The following is a 20,145-nucleotide window of genomic DNA, read 5'->3' as shown; positions in this document are numbered from 1 at the left end:
GCCTTAATGCATTAGACTATAGATGCACTGGAAGTGGACAGAAAATTAAGGGAGAGAAATAAAAAGGTTGATATCTGAAATCACAACTCTTGCTCCAACAAACTGTCAGATAAATATTTACCTTTACACGTTGGAAGTTTAGGGGACCATCCAAAGTGGTAGCACTGAATGGAATCTGCTCCAACCATAATTAGGCCTTGACTGCAGGAGAATTTCAGCACATCTCCAACTTTAAATGTGTCTTTCCTGGGATGAGCATTTAAGTATGTGTCCATTTGGGGAATACTGCATTCTCTTTCTATCAAAATAGTTGAGTGAGAATATTTAACCGTTGCAAAATAAATATCATTTGTGTCACATAAAATGAGGTGCTGGGTACTGCATACACAGAGGACATACATTAATGCACATTAACGCTCTTCCTTGAAAAACATTACATGTTAGGTTTTACACGCCCTCTGCACTCATCTTGGACTTTTGAGAAATATTAAGGTATTGAGCAGCAACATATATGTCCTGATAATTTATTTGTAAAGTCAACTTGTTAATACTGTATCTGATTTTATCACTGACATTTATAAAATATAATGCTACTTTTTTGGCTTCAAAATGTATAAATATTCTCTCAGAATAAAAAAAAAAGACACAATTTTAAAATTGAATACAAATGAAAAAATGGTATTATAAAAAATATAACTGGGAAAGTAGAACACACAAGAGAGACATTTCTCTTGTATTTGAGTTACATGTACATTAAAAATCACTTAATTTTATCTACAAGTGTAGAAATCAAATTGAAACATGAAACAAACTGAGTAAACATGTTCAAGGTCACATAGGCATATTCTAGGTGTCTTGATTATGTATATGACAATACAAACATCTAATCTTATTGTACCTATAAATGATCTTAACTATTAATATATGTTTAATTATTGATTCATTTTAAAAATGTATAAACTTATCACTGAAAATGTGTAAAATCTATGAAATCTGTGACATTGCTGTGTGTCTGACCCTTTTGACCCCATGGAGTATAGCTGGCTAGGCTCCTCCATGGAATTCTCCGGGCAAGAATACTGAAGTGGGTAGTCATTCCCTTCTCTAGGGAATCTTTCTAACCCAGGGATCAAACCCAGGTCTCCCACATTGTAGGCAGATTCTTTACCATCTGAGCCACCAGGGGTTGCTACATATTATCAAAAATTGCATTATTCTTTATTTGGAATCTTCTTATTGCTAAATCATTTATAAACTTCAAAATTGGAATTTAAGAATTAGAATCTCACCAAAAAGAAGGATCATACTATCTAAAATTCTTCAAACATTATAATAAAATTATATATAAGCTAACTAGTTTTAAAAGTAATGCTCCCTCCCCCCAAAATCAAAAACTTTGTTTCTGCTTTTGTTTTAATGTTGAGTTTTGTAGCTTAAAGGAACGGTTACTATTGATGAGAACCATTGGGATTCCTTTCCTAAAATTTTATTCCAAACTTCCACATAGCAATACTTCTAATGGTATGTGACTTTGTTTACATATTTTATGCTTATCTTATGTAAAATTCCTATTTTATCATACTGTGTTAAATACTGCTTTAACAACAACAAAAAGATCTTGTCATTAAGGTTGTTTTCCAACTGCTGTCTTCACATAGAGTGACTGTAAGAAAGCCATGATCATCATCTTAAAAGCCTTTCCCTTTACTTAGAATTGTTAGTAGCTCAGTCGTGTCCATCTCTTTGTGATCCCCTGGACTGCAGCTCGCCAAAATTCCATGGAATTCTTCAGGCAAGAATACTGCAGAGGGTTGCCATTTTCTTCTCCAAGAGATCTTCCTGACCCAGGGATTGAACCCAAGTCTCCTGCATCGCAGGCAGATTCTTTACCATCTGACCTTTTTTAAATAAGCCAATTGCTTTGCTGTCTCAGCTGCTGCAAAGGCGTGCGTCTCTGCTGACGAATGGTTTCCAGGCTTTCTTTGCATAGACGTCTTCCTACATAAACTTGACCAGCAGTCCCTCCTACTTTCTAAGCACTTGGATTCTTTTGTTCTTAGAACACACTTATTGGAACAATATAACAGAAATATTTTTACTTTTGGTTCATCATTTGCCGTAATTCATCTTTTTTTTTTTTTCATACTGGCATGAAAGCTCTTGAAAGACATACCACCGTCCCCCACTGTATTCTTCACAATTACTCTTAGGCAACTTCTGGCACATATTAGGTGCTTGCCTACAGCCTGAAAGTGAAATTACCTGGGCTCTGGACACTGTTGAACAAGCCTGGCCGGTTCCTCTAATAAGCTTCCCCTGTGTGTCTATCTGAAATCTCTATCCTGAACCTCTTGTTCTCTGTCACAACCAAGCCTTTCAGTTATGTCCACATGCTGTATTGCATTTCTTTTTTTTTTTTCACAATAGTAAAAGATGTTTATTAATTTTCACAATCAACAGCCAGACATAAAATAAAAGACAATTACAATTGCAAGCCATAATAGTACATGAGTAATTAACAATAAAAAATAATTACATACAGTTGAGGGGGAGATCAAGCAGAGTGATGTAGTAAGTGGAAGTGCGTACATGCACGTGTCTTCATCCACCCAGTCTGTCTTTTGGTTGGTGCATTTAATCCATTTACATTTAAAGGTAATTATTAATATGTATGATACTGTTTTCTTAATTGTTTTGGGTTTATTTTCTGTAGGTCTTTTCCTTCTTTTGTGGCTCTTGCCTAGAGAAGTTCCTTTAGCATTTGTTGTAAAGCTGGTTTGGTAATGCTGTATTCTCTTAACTTTGCTTGTCTGGAAAGCTTTTGATTTCTCCATCAAATCTGAAGGAGAGTCTTGCTGGGTAGAGGATTCTTGGTTGTAGGTTCTTCTCTTTCATCACTTTAAATATATCTCGCTATTCCCTTCTGGTTTGTAGAGTTTCTGTTGAGAAATCAGCTGATAGTCTGAAGGGAGTTCCCTTGTATGATATTTGTAATTTTTCCCTTGTTGCTTTTAATATTTTACCTCTGTCTTTAATTTTTGTCAGTTTTATTTCTATGTGTCTTGGTGTGTTTCTCCTTGGGTTTATCTTGCCTGGGACTTTCTGTGCTTTTTGGACGTGGTTGACTATTTCCTTTCCTGTGTTTGGGAAGTTTTCAGCTATTACCTCTTCAAATATTTCTCAGGTGCTTCCTCTCTTTTCCTTCTGGGACCCCTATAATGCAAATATTCATGCATTTAATGTTGTCCAGTCTCTTAGGCTGTCTTCATTTCTTTTCATTCTTTTTTCTATATTCTGTTCTGTGGCTCTGACTTTCTTACTAATAATTTATTTAGCAGATTCTAAGTAGGTTTTTCCCAGTTTACTCCATCTTAAACTGTCTCTCTCACAATTAATGTTGGCACCACATTTTTAGTCTTTTAACCTGGCTTAACTAAATTAGAAGTATTCATTAGTGTAACTATTCTAATGTAATTAGTTTACAATTTCCTTGACTAAACTGTATGGCAGGCATTATGACAAGTGTATATGAATAATTTATTTTAATAACTAAAAGATCTTTTGAAATATTAGAACATTTGTAAATATTAAATCTTTTTACAGATTCAGAGGAGTGAACAAAGCTTCAAATAGGTTATTGCCCTTAGATTCATACTTAGCAAATGGTGGAATTGGATATAGAACCATTTCAGCCTGATTCCATAGGAATTACTATTAGTCAATTTATTATCCCTTGTTCTTAAATCATTTTCTTCTGTCCAATCTATGCAACATTCATTCTGACATTTTTTCTCCTAAATTCTCTGGGTCGTCCTTTCTTTCTGTCCACTTTGCCATCTATTCTTCTTCTGTCAGACACCTCAGTGTTGGAAGCTTCAGGACTCAGTCTTGAGCTTTCTTCTATTTTCATTCTACATTCTTTTCTAATCTGATGTCATCACTTACAGAGTGATAATCTCATGTGTATATCTCCTGATTAAACCTATTCATTCAACACTACAGTTGATGTATCCTATGGTTATGGTCCCCATTGGCCCAACCACAATGTGTTCAGGTCAAAGTTGTGATGCTCTTGCAAGAGTGTTCTTTCTCCTGCCAGTACCACGTACAAAGTCATTTCCATCTGTTTGCTTGCTTATGAGAAAATGGTATTCAAAACATAAGTCCCTTGAACTTTTGCTCTTTCTGACAACCAACATTTAGCAACATTACATGCATTTATTACCAGGAAAATATGTCCCAAATCTATTCTCTGGTCTGAATCACTTCAGCCAAGAATTTATCTAATCCCCACATTTTCTCACCCCACATGGTTTCTTGAATCTTCTCTTGTCCATCATAAGCACAACATACAGAAAAATCCACAAACGGCCTTCAAAAATCCAAATAAAATTATATCATTCCTTTTCTTAAAATTCCCTATGCCTTTTCATGAATCATAAAATCAATCAATGTTAATATGCCTTGAAATAACCCAGCTTATCTTTCGTTTGCCTCATATCAGCTTCAGCTCATAAAATCCTCTCTCATTCAGTAGAATCCACCCACCTTCATATTTTCCAAATATTACTTTGCTGCCAAAGTTTGCCCATAACTCTTCCCTTGACTTGGGACACTCAACATCCACTCAGCTTACCAGAAACTGAAGCCTTATTTCCAATCCTGGAAAAAACACATCTGATTGGCAAAATAAAAGAGATTCAGGTCATTGTCCTCAGAACTTGTCAAAGTCAGAAAATAAAAAGCACCTGTCAAAACCTGCAGAAGTTAACATTCAAGGTAGGAGGTATAAGCAGAAACTCAGGAGCAAATACTTGAACAGGTTGCAAAACCCTGTCATTTTGGTATTGAGTGAGTCGTTGGACTTTAAAACTTCCCCTCCTTCCAGTTTACATTAAAGTAGAAGGAAGCATCATTCCTTAAAGATGATTCTAGATCAGTGTAATTTGGTAAAAATCAAACACTTCTGACAATTACTGTTAAATTTTGCTTATCTTGAAGGAAAGAACATCTGGAAAAGAGCACTTACCATAGCATGCAGCTTTATCGGACCAGCCATCTTGACCACATACTATGGAGTCTGTGGTTCGTCCATCTCGAGTCTCATACCCATCAAGACATTCATAGTCCAGCCTGTCATTCACCCTGAACCACGTGCCATCACTTTTGACTTTGGCCTTCTCAAATACTGGCCTGTCACAGGATTCTAAGGGATAATGGGATTGCGATTTCATTTCTAATACTATTTAGTGGGCAATTTGATTGAGTTTCATCTCAAGAGAAAAGGGCTTCACCAATTAGTATGTACTAATCATAAAAAATTAGCCAAGAATGCCAGTGACATATCACTGTCCTGAAATAATTACTCAAAGTGAAAACAAGTGTATTTCTATGCAACATTTTTCTCAACACTTAATGTTCCTGAATTATTTACTTTATGAACATGTTCCCCAGTTGCTGTACTTATGCATTTTTTTCCAATGCGAGTATTAAAATAAACCATTACAGAATATTTTGCTATTTTCATAACAGCATTTTCTGAATATGCCAAATTAATCAGCAGTTGTGACATATTTGCCATAGAAAACTTCACTGAAAAAAAAGCAATTTTCAAAAGGCAAGTTAATTTTTTGAAGATGCTATAAAATTTTTAAAATCCACATGCTGATTTTCCTTTTCCAACTATATTTCAAATGGTTGTATATTCTTTTATACTTATCAAGGTTGAATACAGACATAATTCTTTATTTATAGCTATTTACAAGAAAAATGTTAACAATTAATCTGTTTTCACTAACACCATAGATTGATGTTAGTAATTTAAATAATTTACTTCAAAATTTCATAATGTGTTAAAGCAAAATTATATTAGTAATATATAATAATAGAGACATTTTTCATAAAAGACTGTTAAAATGGAAAACTGTCATATATTAAAATAAAATAAGTTTGATATGTGCAACTTTTTTCATTTTGAGGGTGTAGTGCCTGTAGCAAGTATAGACACTGGAAAAAACAAAATGCAACAGTAGAAAGGGATTATAAATACCCACTTCACTTAAAGTGAAAATGTAAAATATCACTTCAAAAATATCACTGTGTAGCTTTGGGACAAATAAGACAAACTCATTAATTGTTCTTAGAAAATCTTCATAAACATCTATGTGTTGCTACAAGAAAAACCTTCAGCAGAGCAAAATTTGGTCCTGTCTAGAAGTGTTTCTCTGTCTCCACTAACTAGATGTTTATGAAGATTTCCTAAGAATTTTTCACAAGGATATCTATCCTAGAGACTCAAACATATGAATTATATATCATATTATTTGAAGTTTATGCAACATGGCCTCACAGCTTTTCTTAAAAACATAACTTTTAGGCTTAGGAACAGAGACTCTGGCTTAAGAGTCTCCTAAAATAAAACCAGATGCAATCAGCATAAAGGTCTCAGCTGAAAACAAATGAATTTATCCCGGAAGAGAGGTAAGGCTCTTAGCAAAATTAGTTTTTAGTCACAGGATGTTTTAAATTGAAAAATGTTGAACTAAATATTACAATGATATTCTATTCCACTTGTAATTAATCATTAAAGGCAAAAAAAAAATACATTTTTCAAAGCTTTGTAATTGATCTTTTCAAATACAGCCATGGAACCAGAAAGCACTTCATATGACCCTGCCCCAGCAAAAACAAAAAGAAAGAAAGAAAAAAAAAAAGGGAAAAAAGAACAAAGTTAAAGAATACTTCTGTATAGTTATCATCAGGATAAAGAATACTAAAATAATGAATTACTTACTAATGCATATAGGTTGAGCTGACCATCCATTCTGCAGACATGTAATTAACCCTGATGTGTTACCACCTGCTGTTACATATCCTGGTTTACACTTATATTCTGTTTGTGTATTTAGGGGATACTTAAAGGCAGATTCAGACAAAAATCCATTCTCAATTCTTATTTCGGATTTTGAACATGTTTCTAAAAGGGAGAAAGCATAAAGAAAAGGTAATCATATATTTGATACACATTTCATAAGAACCCAAATAAGGTAATGATACCAAAAAAGGGGAGTTGTTTATGAATATAAACCAAGGAAATTTCTAATCACTTAAGGTCCTCTGAAAGAGAAAAAAAAAAAAAAGAACTATGAGTTTCCAAAGATATTAAACCAAAACACTTGATTTCTATTTTCTAGAACAAAACAAGATTTAAAATACTCTGAATCCCTCCTAGGAAATTATTAGAAATCTGTTTGTCTAAAGGATCTGGAATCCCACAGCATGTCAGAAATCTTTTAGCAATGGGTTTCCTTTCCTGGGACTTGTTGAAAGTATTGTCTGGCTCTCTTACACAACCCAGAACACAGATCAGGTGATGATCACGGAATCTTCCACCATAGTTACCCCAGCCTTTGTCTCTGAGAATTTGAAATGTTGTCATCAAAACTGAGTGCTTAAAGCCATATCAGTACATGGAGTTCAATGAAGATGACAAAGATTAATACATCCATTCATTTTACTAAGGACAAGATATTGATCCTTCAAACCATGAATAAATAAACTTGGAAAAATACAATTCTGTCACCTACTAGATATCTTCATAGAATTCAGCTAATTTTTTTAGTACTTCACGGATAAAAAAGAAATCAAAAGAGAAAACTTTGAATATTTTGAGTTGAATGAAAATAAAACCATGATAAGTAAAGTTTTATATGATTTATGAGATGACACAAAAGGGTGCTGAGGGGAATTTTAAAATTACATAGCAATAATAGTAATGATAAAGACTGAAAATCAATAATTGCTTTTCCTTAAAACTGAATAGAAAAGTAAACAAGCCCAACACGTATAATTTGGAAACACTGCAGTGATATTAGTAAGAGAGTGGAATAGGCCACCTTGACCTCTCCTTCCCTCCACAGACACACTGAATTAACAGCTATGTGTGTATCAGCTCCTTCTATTTGAAATAGAAACAGTAAATGAGAAGTTCTGCATTCAAGGCAAGTGAGAAAATGCCAAAATCCTAAGTGGGAGGGAAAACTAAGACACATTCCTGCAATAAAATCCATGCAGCAGAGGACCATACAGTTTGCAGGGAACACTCAACTCCCAGCTTCTCCTGGAGGAGCAAAGAGTTTGATCCACCATCTAAGTCTCTGATTTTGCAAATGCTAGTCCAGGGTCCAACTTCCAATTTACCTGCCTCTGGGAGGCCTAGGATTTCCAATCTCCTGGGATTATAGAAATGAAGTGGCAGTTATGAATCTGTACCAGCACTTCACACAGGTCTTCCCCTAGCTTAATGAAGAGTGAGCAACTCCCAGTTTCTCCATGGAAGGAGTCAGACGGCACATGTGGACCTTCATCTTTTCCCGCTCTGCCTGAGGAACTGGCTTCTAACTAACCTGTCCCTGAGAGCTGATGAAACCCAAAATTTGCAGTTGTGCCTGGATACTACAGAGAGCTAAACCATGGTGCAGAAGGCACAGAGTTTGAAGCAGCATGCAGGCATTAACCACAGCTCCTTTCCTCAGGTCAGTGCAGAGTGAGCTAGGTGATAAACTCCAGTTGCCTGCTCCACCAAGTATTCTGACGTAGATCACTGCATACTCTCGACTACTGGAGGAGGCTGACTACAAACACAGAAGTTTGGATGAGCACAGAGGTTAGAGAGGTAACAAAAATTCTGTCCAGGCTGATTGAAAAGGCTGAATGCTGGAAAGGCTCTACTTCTGAGGCCAATCTGTGAAGACTAGGACAAGTGGATGTTTAGTCTAATGCACAGATATCAACAGAGAGTCAAGAAAAATGATCAACTGAGAAGTATGTTCAAATGAGAAGAACAAGATACCCATTGCTTTTTATCCCGACCCAACAACAGAATTCAACAACTGCCCACAGTAATCCTGACTTGGAATGAGGTGTGGGCTCTATACCATACTGAGATCCACGATGGCAGAAGAGTAGGTGCACGTGGAGGTCATCTCTCTCCACAGATACATCAGGAATACACCTCCAGACACAGAAGATCTTGCAGAACACCAGCTGAGAGCCTGACCACTGGAAAAGAATATATAGAACCAGGCAACACTCAGCAGGACAAAGGAAGGAGGGCAAAAAAAAAAAGGAGAGTGAGTAGAACTGGATCTGCATCTGGGGTTGGGAACTGAAGCAGGGACAGAGCTGCATGGGAAGGCAAATGTTTGCGACAAAGGTGAAGCCCTGAGACTGTTGGAGAGTGAAGCAGCTGACCAGTGAGAGTCTCAATGGAATGAGGATCACACAGACAATCCTTGCCATAGCTGTACCTACACCAGACAGGGATGCAAGTCTCCTAGAAAGTGCTTCAGGTTGGAGCTGGAACATAGATTGGAAAGCAATCCTAGGGCAGGTCTGCTGTTGACTGAAGGAAGATGGTGTGAGGGAACCTGAGAGAGGAGAGCATGTTTATGAAGGAAAGCCAGCTAACCTGGAGGCAGCGTGATACTGCTGAGTCACACACAGAGGATGGAGCCATCTCTATGGCCTCTCTCTCTGCAAATATCAGCACCAGACAGCTGAAACAACACAGGGAGGGTGGCCCTCTAAGGACCTGACGTGCAAAGCAACACAGAAGGACCCCAGCCAGGGTTATCTTTAAGTTCCTGATGCGAAGAACAACAATGACCCCAACTGGGGGGCCTGTAAGCGCCTGAAGGGGTGAAGCAACAGAGAAGGACCAGCCAAAGAGGCCCTCTGATGGCCAGCTGCCAGAAGCTAGGAAAAGACTCTAATAGGACCATCGCCTCTGCAGCTGAGTCAGTTGGTTTCCCTGCATGCATGGCACTGCCAGGGTACCCATAATTCAAGCAGATGTGTCACCTCCATGCTCAATCCTCATTGGGCAGAGCTGTCAGAAGCTAGAAAAACCCTAATAGTTACATACCTCCTGTGACAATAGCCACAGCTATGTATCCGGCGTTGCCGTGGTCCTCATTATCCAAGCTCCTGTGTCACTCCGTAGCTCAATCCCACAAGGACAGAGCAAGCAGAGGCTACAAAAAAACCCTAAGGGCATCATATTTCCTGCTGTCCTAGCCAGTGGCTCCCCTTAGTACCTGGTACTGCCAGGGTCCCTGCAAACCAAGCAACTGCACCACCTCCACATTCAGTTCTCCCTGGGGCACACCCAAGTCCTCCAGGGGAGCCTCAGGAGCACACTCCTGTGGACAACTCACATGCAAAGGTGGAGATAAAACCACAAGTGAAATCCAGGGGCAGGTGGCTAAGGAATAGAACCAAAACATTCCCATCAGTGGTACAAGCTGAAGATTAAATCCACATGATCAACTGGCAGACTTTGTATCTATGGAATATATAAAGGACAATGAGAATTCCTGCAAAAGAAAACACACTAGCACTGGCAGATGTGGACATTAGAGCAATAACATGCAAGAGTAGGACCAGATGAGAGTCTGAGCTGCGGCCACAACAGGTAAGACCCAGAACTGGAGGGCATCCTAGGGAGGTGAGGTGGACTGTGACCCACATTGAGGAAAAGGATGCTGACAGCTGATTCAAGAAAAATATTTATTATTCTTATACTTTAATTTATTTAGAAGTTGCTACTGGGTTTTTAAATTTTTACTTGTTTTTTGCTCTCTGTTGTTGTAGCTGTTGATTTTAATACTACAATTAAATCTATTTACACTTTTGAGAAATTTTTTTAACCACACATTTAATTTCCTTTAAATACTTCTGCCTCTACATTGGTCTTTTGTGGTTTTGAGGGTTGTTTTCCTCTTTAATTTTCAAAGTTTTTAAAAAAATTATTAGCACTATTTTTCCACATATATTCTTTTGCTTACTTTTCTTATTCTTTTTCTGTTGCTTGTTTTTCTTTAATCTATGTAAAACTTCTTTATCTACCTGTATTTAAATTTGCTTTTCTAGCATTTCTTTCTTTTTTTTCTTTTTCTTGCATTTCCTCACTATGTTTATTAGTCTGTTTTGCTTTAGTTGTTTTTATTCCCCAGTTGACATATGGCTCTGAATTTGTTTTCCAGTTTACACTTTTAGTCAGATTTGTTAATAACTAATTGATATCATTCTTACTTTACTTTGCTCACTGGATCAATCTCTTCTACTTTTATTTTTTTTTCCACTGTTTGGTTTTGTTTATGTGTGTATACATGTGTGTATATTTCCCACTTTTTTGTTAGTACTTGCCTGATTTTGTATCTGCCATTTGTCTGAGGTTTGTAGTTTGTTTCTTGTTTTAGTGCGTTTGTTTTATCCCCTTTAATGCCATTACAAACCACCTGTGGTATCTCACTTCCCTGGCCAGAGATCAGGCCCAGAACCTTTGAAGTGGGAGCACTGACAAGAGTCTAGACTGCTGTAAAACTCCTAACCCCAGGGAGTATTTATTAGTGAGAATTCCCATAAAAGCCTCCACCTGTATACACCTGGCATCACCCAACTGCCAGCAGCACCCAGTATAGGATGCCTCACCCAAAAAAAAAAAAAAAAAAAGATAAAAACACAAACCCAGTCATCAGCAAACAGGACTGCCACCTCATACAGCCCTGCCCATCAGAGGGGAAAAAAAAAGAAAAAAAAGAAAAGAAAACTTACCTCCTTTCACCAGAGTACAAACAAAAGTCACACCCAAAAGAAGCCTACACAAACCACTGGCACAACCTTACACACCAAGGCCAGAAACCAAAAGGAAGGAGGAACTCGACATGAAAGCCTGAGAAGAGGAGACATCAAATGTAATAATGAAAAAAAGCAAAGGTAAAAAAATATTGCTCAAATGAAGGAACAAACTAGAAGCACACAAGACCTAAAAATAAAAAATAAAATAAACCCTAAGAGGAAGTAGTTCAAATACCTGAAAAAAAAATCAGAATAATGATGGTAAAGATGTTCCAAAACCTTGAAAATATAATGCATAAAATGCCAAGAAGCAATCAACACAATTAACACAATTACCAAGGATATAGAAGAAATAAATAAACAAACAAAGATGAATAACACAATTACTGAAATTAAAAATACTCTAAGGTAAGGTAAGGTGAAGTCACTCAGTCGTGTCTGACTCTTTGCGACCCCGTGGTCTGTAACCTACTAGGCTTCTCCATCCAAGGGATTCTCCAGGCAAGAATACTGGAGTGGATTGCCATTTCCTTCTCCAGGGGATCTTCCCAACCCAGGGATCAAACCCGAGTCTCCTGCATTGGAGGCAGGTGCTTTTAACCTCTGAGCCACCAGGGAAGCCAAAAATACTCTAGAAGGAAACAATAATAGAGTAACTGAAGCAGAAGAATGGAACAATGAGCTGGAAGATAGAATGGTTGAAATAGTTACTGATGAGCAGAGTAAAGGAAAAAGAATGAAAATAAATGAGGAGAGCTTCAGAGACCTCTGGGACAGTATTAAACACATTTGAGCTATAGAGGTCCCAGAGGAAGAAGAGAAAAAGAAAACCACTGAGCAATTTTTTGAAGATAATATAGTTGAAAACCTTCCCAGCATGGGAAAGGAAATAGTCAATCAAGTTCAAGAAGCACAGAGAGTCCAATACAAGATAAATTCAAGCAGAAACACGTCAAGACACATACTCACCAACAGAGATTAAACACAAGGAAAGAATATTAAAAGCAGCAAGGGAAAAGCAACAAGTAACACACAAGGGAAAACCCATTCAATTCACAGCTGATGTTCCAGAAAGGAATGGCAGGATATCTTTAAAGTGCTGAAAGGGGGAAATCTACAAGCAAGATTACTTTACCTGGCAAGGATTTCATTCAAAATTGATGGGAAAATTAAAACTTTACAGACAAGCAGTAGTTAAGAGAATTTAGCACCACCAAACCAGCTTTACAACATATATTAAAGAGACATATAGGCAATAAGCATAAGACAAAGGAAAGACCTACAAAAAACCCAAAACAATTAAGAAAATGCTAATTGGGGAGCGGTCTTAAGATGGCAGAGGAATAGCACAGGAGATCACTTTCTCCCCCACAAATTAATCAAAAGATCATTTGAATGCTGAGCAACTTCCCCAAAACAACTTCTGAACACTGGCAGAGGACACCAGGCACCCAGAAAGGTAGCCCATTCTCTTCCAAAGGATGTAGGACAAAATGTAAAAGACAAAAAGAGAGACAAAAGAGTTAGGAACAGAGGTCCATCCTGGGAAGGGAGTTGTGAAGGGGGAGAAGTTTCCAAACACCAGGAAACCCTCTCACCAGTGGGTCTGTGGGGAGTTTTGGAATCTCAGAGGGCAACATAAAGTGAAAGAAAGAAAGAAAGTAAAGTCGCTCAGTTGTGTCCGACTCTTTGCGACCCTATGAACTGTAGCCTACCAGAGTCCTCTGTCCATGGGATTTTCCAGGCAAGAATACTGGAGTGGGTTGCCATTTCCTTCTCCACGGGATGTTCCCTACCCAGGGATCGAACCCAGGTCTCCTGCATTGCGGGCAGATGCTTTAATGTCTGAAGCACCAGGAAGAAGGCAACATAACAGGGAGGGGGAAAAAAAAACAAACAGAATACGTGCCTTAACCACAACTCTAAGCGGAGAAATGTCTCAAACGCTCACATCTGCCACCAGCAAGTGGGGGAGGCACTGTTCCATTACTTAGGGTTAAGGACCAGTCCTGTATGCCCTGAGGACAATCTGAGGGAGCTAACATGAGATAGCAACACAAACTGTGGGACTGAGAGAGAGATGGAAAAAAGAGAGAGAGAGGGAGAAAGAAAAGCTCTAACCTAAGCCACATGCTGGCCCGCTCACAGAACAAAGGATTGAGCGAATGCCAAAGGAGGGCTAGCAGGCTGCAGACCAGCTCCTCCCCCGCCACCCTCCCACCCCCTGCCCCACCGGAGGCAGAGAGGCAGGCAGGTAACAGCCAGAGCCAGAAGGCAAGGGGCAATTTTGGCCCCAGAGACAGCATCCTCCACCAAACTGGGAGGAGGCTCCCACTTGCTAACCACGTCTTCCTGGGATATTGGTCGGTTGACATCTGCCAGGACGGTTGCAACCTGAAATCAGCCCCTCAGGGGAGACACACAGCACACCTGAGACAGCGCTCTTGCAGCGCACCCAGTAAACCAAGAGACTGGGACCAGAGAGGTGATAAGACTCACTGCACACCTGGGACAGTGCGCTCGCCAAGCACCTGGTTACCTGAGCTTCTTGGACTTGGGAAAGACACAAAACGCAGGCCCAGCCGAGTCTATGCCTTTATGGAGAACCTGAACCTGAGCAGCTTAGACCTGGAAAGTGCATGCAAACTAAGGCCCGCTTTGGAAAGTTCCCCTTTCAAGCAACCTGGAGTCTGAGCAGTGTAGACAGGGAAAGTGCAGGCACCATGAGCTAGGGCAACCCAGTGTGGTCCAGACACTGTGGGCACTCCCCACACATGCCAGTGATATTTGTTTGTAGTATTCCTCCCTCCCCACAGCACTGCTGAACAAGTGAGCCTAAATAAGTGACCACCTCACCCCCTTGTGTCAGGGTGGAAATTAGACACTGAAGAGACTTGCAAACAGAGGAGGCCAAAATAAACAAATAACAGGGAACTGCTCGCGAAGTGACAGGCACAACAGATTGAAACCCTGTAGTTAGCATTGACCAAGCACTGGAAGGGGCCTGTAGACCTTGAAAAGAAGTATAAGCTGGAACAAGGAACTATTTGAAACTGAACTGACCCCACACTGCCCTCAAGAGCTCCAGAGAAATTCCTAGATATATTTTTACTATTATCATTTTTTAATTTTTCACTTCTTTATTATTCCTTTAATTTTCATTTTTATAACCTATTATTACCTTGCAAAAAAGACCCTATTTTTTAAAGCAAATTTCACATATGTATTTTTTATAATTTGTGATTGGTTTTGTATTTTTAATGTTGCATTTTTCAGAGTCTAACCTCTACTCTAGATTTTAAATCTTTGCTTTTTGTTATCTGTTATCAATTTTGTACCTTTAAGAATCTAATCTTCAGTACCCATTTTTACTTAGGGGTGTGATTACTGGTTTGATTGCTCTCTCCCCTTTTAACTCTCCCTCTTCTCACCCAGGTCACCTCTATCTCCTCCCTCCCCGTATGCTTCTCTACCTAACTCTTAATCTCTCTGGGTGTTCTGGGCTATGGAGAACACTTAGGGAACTGATTCCTGGCTAGATTGGTCTCTCCCCTTTTGATGGCCCCTCTTCTCCTCGTGGTCACCTCTATCTCTCTTCTCCCTCTTCTCTTCTCTATTTAATTCTGTGAACCTCTCTGGGTGTTCCAGACTGTGGACAACACATAGGGAATTGATTATTGGATAAATTGCTCTCTCCCCTTTGGATTCCCCTCTTCACCTCTTGGTCACTTCTGTCTTCCTCCTCCCTCTTCTCTTCTCCATGTAACTCTGTGAACCTTTCTGGGTGTCCCTCACTGTGGAGATTCTTTTCACCATTTATCTAGATGTTTTATCAGCAGTGCTGAATGGATGGAGAAGTCTTGAGGCTACTGTAAGATTAAGACTGAAAGCATGAGGTAAGAGACTTATATCCAAAACTTAAGAACACCAGACAATTCCTGACTCCAGGGAACATTAATCTACAAGAGCACATCTCAAACCCTGCATACCTACACTGAAACCAAGTTCCACCCAAGAGCCAACAAGTTCCAGAGCAAGACATACCATGCTAATTCTCCAGCAACACAGGAACATAGCCTTGAGCTTCAATATACAGGCTGTTCAAAGTCACACCAAACCCATAGACACTTCAAAACTCACTACTGGGCACTTCACTGCACTCAGAAAGAAGAGATCCAGCTCCACCCACCAGAACATGGACTCAAGCTTCCATAACCAGGAAACCTTGACAAGCCAAATGTCCAACCACACCCACAGGGAGCAACCTTCCTTTATTTTTAGTCAACAATAAAGAGGAACCACAAACTTCCAGCATACAGAAAGGCCACCACAAACAGAACAATCTAAATAAAATGAAAAGGCAGAGAAATATTCAGAAGGTAAAGGAACAGGATAAATCCCCAACAAACCATACAAAAGAGGAGGAGATAGGGAGTCTACCTCAAAAAGAATTTGGAATAATGATAGTAAAGATGACCCGAAATCTTGAAAACAAAGTGAAGTTACAGATAAATAGACTAGAAACTAGGATTGAGAAGATGCAAGAATGTTTAACAAGGACCTAGAAGAGATAAAAAAAGAATCAATCAATAATGAATACTGCAATAATAAATAAGATCAAAGGAACTCTGGAGGGAACCAACAGTAGAATAACTGAAGCAGAGGATGGGATAAGTGAGGTAGAAGATAGAATGGTGGAAATAAATGAAGCAGAGAGGAAAAAAGAAAAAAAAAATTTTAATGAGGACATCAGAAACCTCTCGGACAATGTTAAATGCCCCAACATTTGAATCATAGGGGTCCCAGAAGAAGACAAAAAGAAAAGCCATGAGAAAATACTTGAGGAGATAATAGTTGAAAACTTTCTCAAAATATGGAAGAAAAGAGCCAACCAAGTCCAAGAAAGCCAGAGGTTCCAAAACAGAATAAACCCAAGGTGAAACACCCCAAGACACATATTAATCAAATTAACCAAGATCAAAAACAAAGAGCAAATATTAAAAGCAGCAAGGGAAAATCAACAAATAACACACAAGGGGATTTCCATAAGGATAACAGCTGGTCTTTCTACAGAAACTCTTCAGGCCAGAAGGGATTGGCAGGACATACTTAAAGTGATGAAAGAGAAAAGCCTACAACCCACATTACTATACCCAGTAAGGATCTCATTCAAATATGAAGGAGAAATGAAAGGCTTTACAGACAAACAAAAGCTGAGAGAATTCATCACCAGCAAACCAGCACTTCAACAAATGATAAAGGAACTACTCTAGACAGGAAACAAAGAAAAGGTTTATAAGTAAGTAAGTGTTAGTTACTCAGACATGCCCGTTTCTTTGTGACCCCAAGGATGACAGCCCACCAAGCTCCTGTGTCCATGAGATTTTCCAGGTAAGGATACTGGAGTGGTTTGCCATTTCCATCTCCCAGGGATCTTCCCAAACAAGGGATCGAACCCGGGTCTCCTGCACTGCAGCCAGATTCTTTACCAATTGAGCTACAAGGGAAGCTATTAAGGTTTATTAACTTGAATCCAAAACAACAAAATAAATAGCAATGGAATCATACTTAACAATAATTACCCAAAATGTAAATGGGTTGAATGCCCCAACCAAAAGACAAAGACTGGCTGAATGGATACAAAAACAAGATGCCTATATATGCTGTCTACAAGGGACCCACTTCAAAACAAGGGACACATACAGACTGAAAGTAGAGGGCTGGAAAAATATATTTCAAGCAAATGCAGACCAAAAAAAAGCAGGAGGAGCAATACTCATATCAGACAAAATATACTATTAAAATAGAGGCCATGAAAAATGACAAAGAAAGACACTAAATAATGATCAAAGGATCAATCCAAGAAGAAGATATAACAATTATAAATATATATGCACCCAACATAAGCACACTGCAATATGTAAGGCAAATGCTAACAAGTGTGAAAGGGGAAATTAACAGTAGCACAATAATAGTGGGAGACTTTAATATCCCACTTACACCTATGGATAGATCAACTAAACAGAAAATTGGCAAGGAAACACAAATTATAAATGATACAATGGACTAGTTAGACCTAATGAATATCTATATGATATTTCACCCCCAAACAATGCATTTCACCTTTTTCTCAAGAGCACATGGAACCTTCTACAGGATAGATCACATACTGGGCCATAAATCTAGCCTTAGTAAATTCAAAAAATTGAAATCATTCCAAGCGTCTTTTCTGATCCCAATGTAGTAAGATTAGATGTCAACTACAGAGGGAAAAAAATCTATTAAAAATAAAAATATATGGAGGCTAAACAACATGCTTCTGAATAACCAACAAATCATGGAAGAAATTAAAAATGAAATCAAAATATGCTTAGAAATGAATGAAAATGAAAACACAACAACACAGAACCTAAGGGATTCAGTAAAAGCAGTGCTAAGGAGAAGGTTCATAGCATTACAAGCTTACCTCAAGAAACAAGAGAAAAATCAAATAAATAACCTAACTGTACACCTAAAGCAACTAGAAAAAGAAGAAATGAAGAACCCCAGGGTTAATAGAAGGAAAGAACTCATAAAAACTAGGGCAGAAGTAATTGAAAAAGAAACAAAGGAGACTATAGCAAAAATCAACAAAACTAAAAGCTGGTTCTTTGAGAGGATAAATAAAATAGAAAAACCATTAGCCAGATTCATCAAGAAACAAACGGAGAAGAATCAAATCAACAGAATTAGAAATGAAAATGGAGAAATCACAACAGACAACACAGAAATACAAAGGATCATAAGAGACTACCAGCAACTTTATGACAATAAAATGGACCACTTGGAAGACATGGATGAATTCTTAAAAAAGTCTAACCTTCAAAAACGGAACCAGGAAGAAAGATAAAATCTTAACAGACCCATCACAAGCACAGAAATGAAACTGTAATCCGTAATCTTCCACTAAACAAAAGCCCAAGATCAGATGGCTTCACAGCCGAATTCTACCAAAAATTCAGAGAAGACCTAACACCTATCCTACTCAAATTCTTCCAGGAAATTGTAGAGAAAGGTAAATTGCCAAACTCATTCTATGAGGCCACCATCACCCTAATACCAAAACCAGACAAAGATGCCACAAAAAAATGAAAACCACAGACCAATATCACTGATGAACATAGATGCAAAAATCCTTTAAAAAATTCTAGGAAATAAAATCCAACAACATATTAAAAAAATCATACATCATGACCAAATGGGCTTTATCCCAGGGATGCAAGGATTCTTCAATATTCACAAATCAATCAATGTGATACACCACATTAACAAATTAAAAGATAAAAACCATATGATTATCTCCATATATGCAGAGAAAGCTTTTGACAAAATTCAACATCCATTTATGATAAAAACCCTCCAGAAAGCATGCATAGAAGGAACATAACTGAGAATAATAAAGGCCATATATGATAAACCCATAGCAAACATTACCTTCAATGGTGAAAACTTGAAAGTATTTTCCCTAAAGTCAGGAACAAGAGAAAGGTGCCCACTCTCACTACTACTATTCAACATAATTTTGGAAGTTTTAGCCATAGAAATCAGAAGAGAAAACAGAAATAAATGGAATCCAGATCAGGAAAAAGTAGTAAAACTCTCACTGTTTGCAAATGACATGATCCTCTACATAGAAAACCCTAAAGACACTACCAGAAAATTACTAGAGCTAGTCAATGAATATAGTAAAGTTGCAGGATATAAAATTAACACAGAGAAATCCCTTGCATTCCTATACACTAACAATGAGAAAACAGAAAGAGAAATTAAGGAAACAATTCCATTCACCAGTGCAATGAAAAGAATAAAATAGGAATAAATCTTCCTAAAGAAACAAAAGACATATATATAGAAAACTATAAAACATTGATGAAAAACTCAAAGAACACAAATAGATATAGAAATATACCATGTTCGTGGATCAAAAGTATCAATATAGTGATAATGAGTATACTACAAAAAGCAATCTATAGATTCAATGCAATTCCTATCAAGCTACTAATGGCATTCTTCAGAGAATTAGAATAAATAAATTCACAATTTGTATGGAAATACAAAAAAATCTCGAATAGCCAAAGCAATCTTGAGAAAGAAGAATGGAACTGGAGAAATCAATTACCTGACTCAGAGTATATTACAAAGCTACAGTCCATAAGATAGCACAGTACTGGCACAATGCCAAAAACATAGATCAATGGAACAAGATAGAAAGCCCAGAGATAAATCCATGCACATCTGGACAGCTTATCTTTGACAAAGGAGGCAAGAATATACAATGGAGAAAAGACAATCTCTTTAACAAGTGGTGCTGGGAAAACTGGTCAACCACTTGTAAAAGAATCAAACTAGAACACTTTCTAACACCATACACAAAAATAAACTCAAAATGGATTAAAGATCTAAATGTAAGACCAGAAACTATAAAACTCCTAGAGGAAAACATGGGCAAAACACACTCTGACATAA

At 37.9% G+C, this 20,145-nt stretch overlaps 1 protein-coding gene across 2 annotated transcripts in view; it reads right to left on the bottom strand.

Moving 5' to 3' along the window:
• Positions 1–20,145, bottom strand: part of CFH (complement factor H) — a 328,111-nt gene that overhangs the window by 251,980 nt on the left and 55,986 nt on the right. The window lies entirely within an intron of this gene.

Source organism: Oryx dammah, unplaced genomic scaffold (genome assembly GCF_014754425.2).
Source record: "Oryx dammah isolate SB20612 unplaced genomic scaffold, SCBI_Odam_1.1 HiC_scaffold_21, whole genome shotgun sequence".
Classification (NCBI taxonomy): domain Eukaryota; kingdom Metazoa; phylum Chordata; class Mammalia; order Artiodactyla; family Bovidae; genus Oryx; species Oryx dammah.
This window is presented reverse-complemented; position numbering and strand designations above follow the sequence as displayed.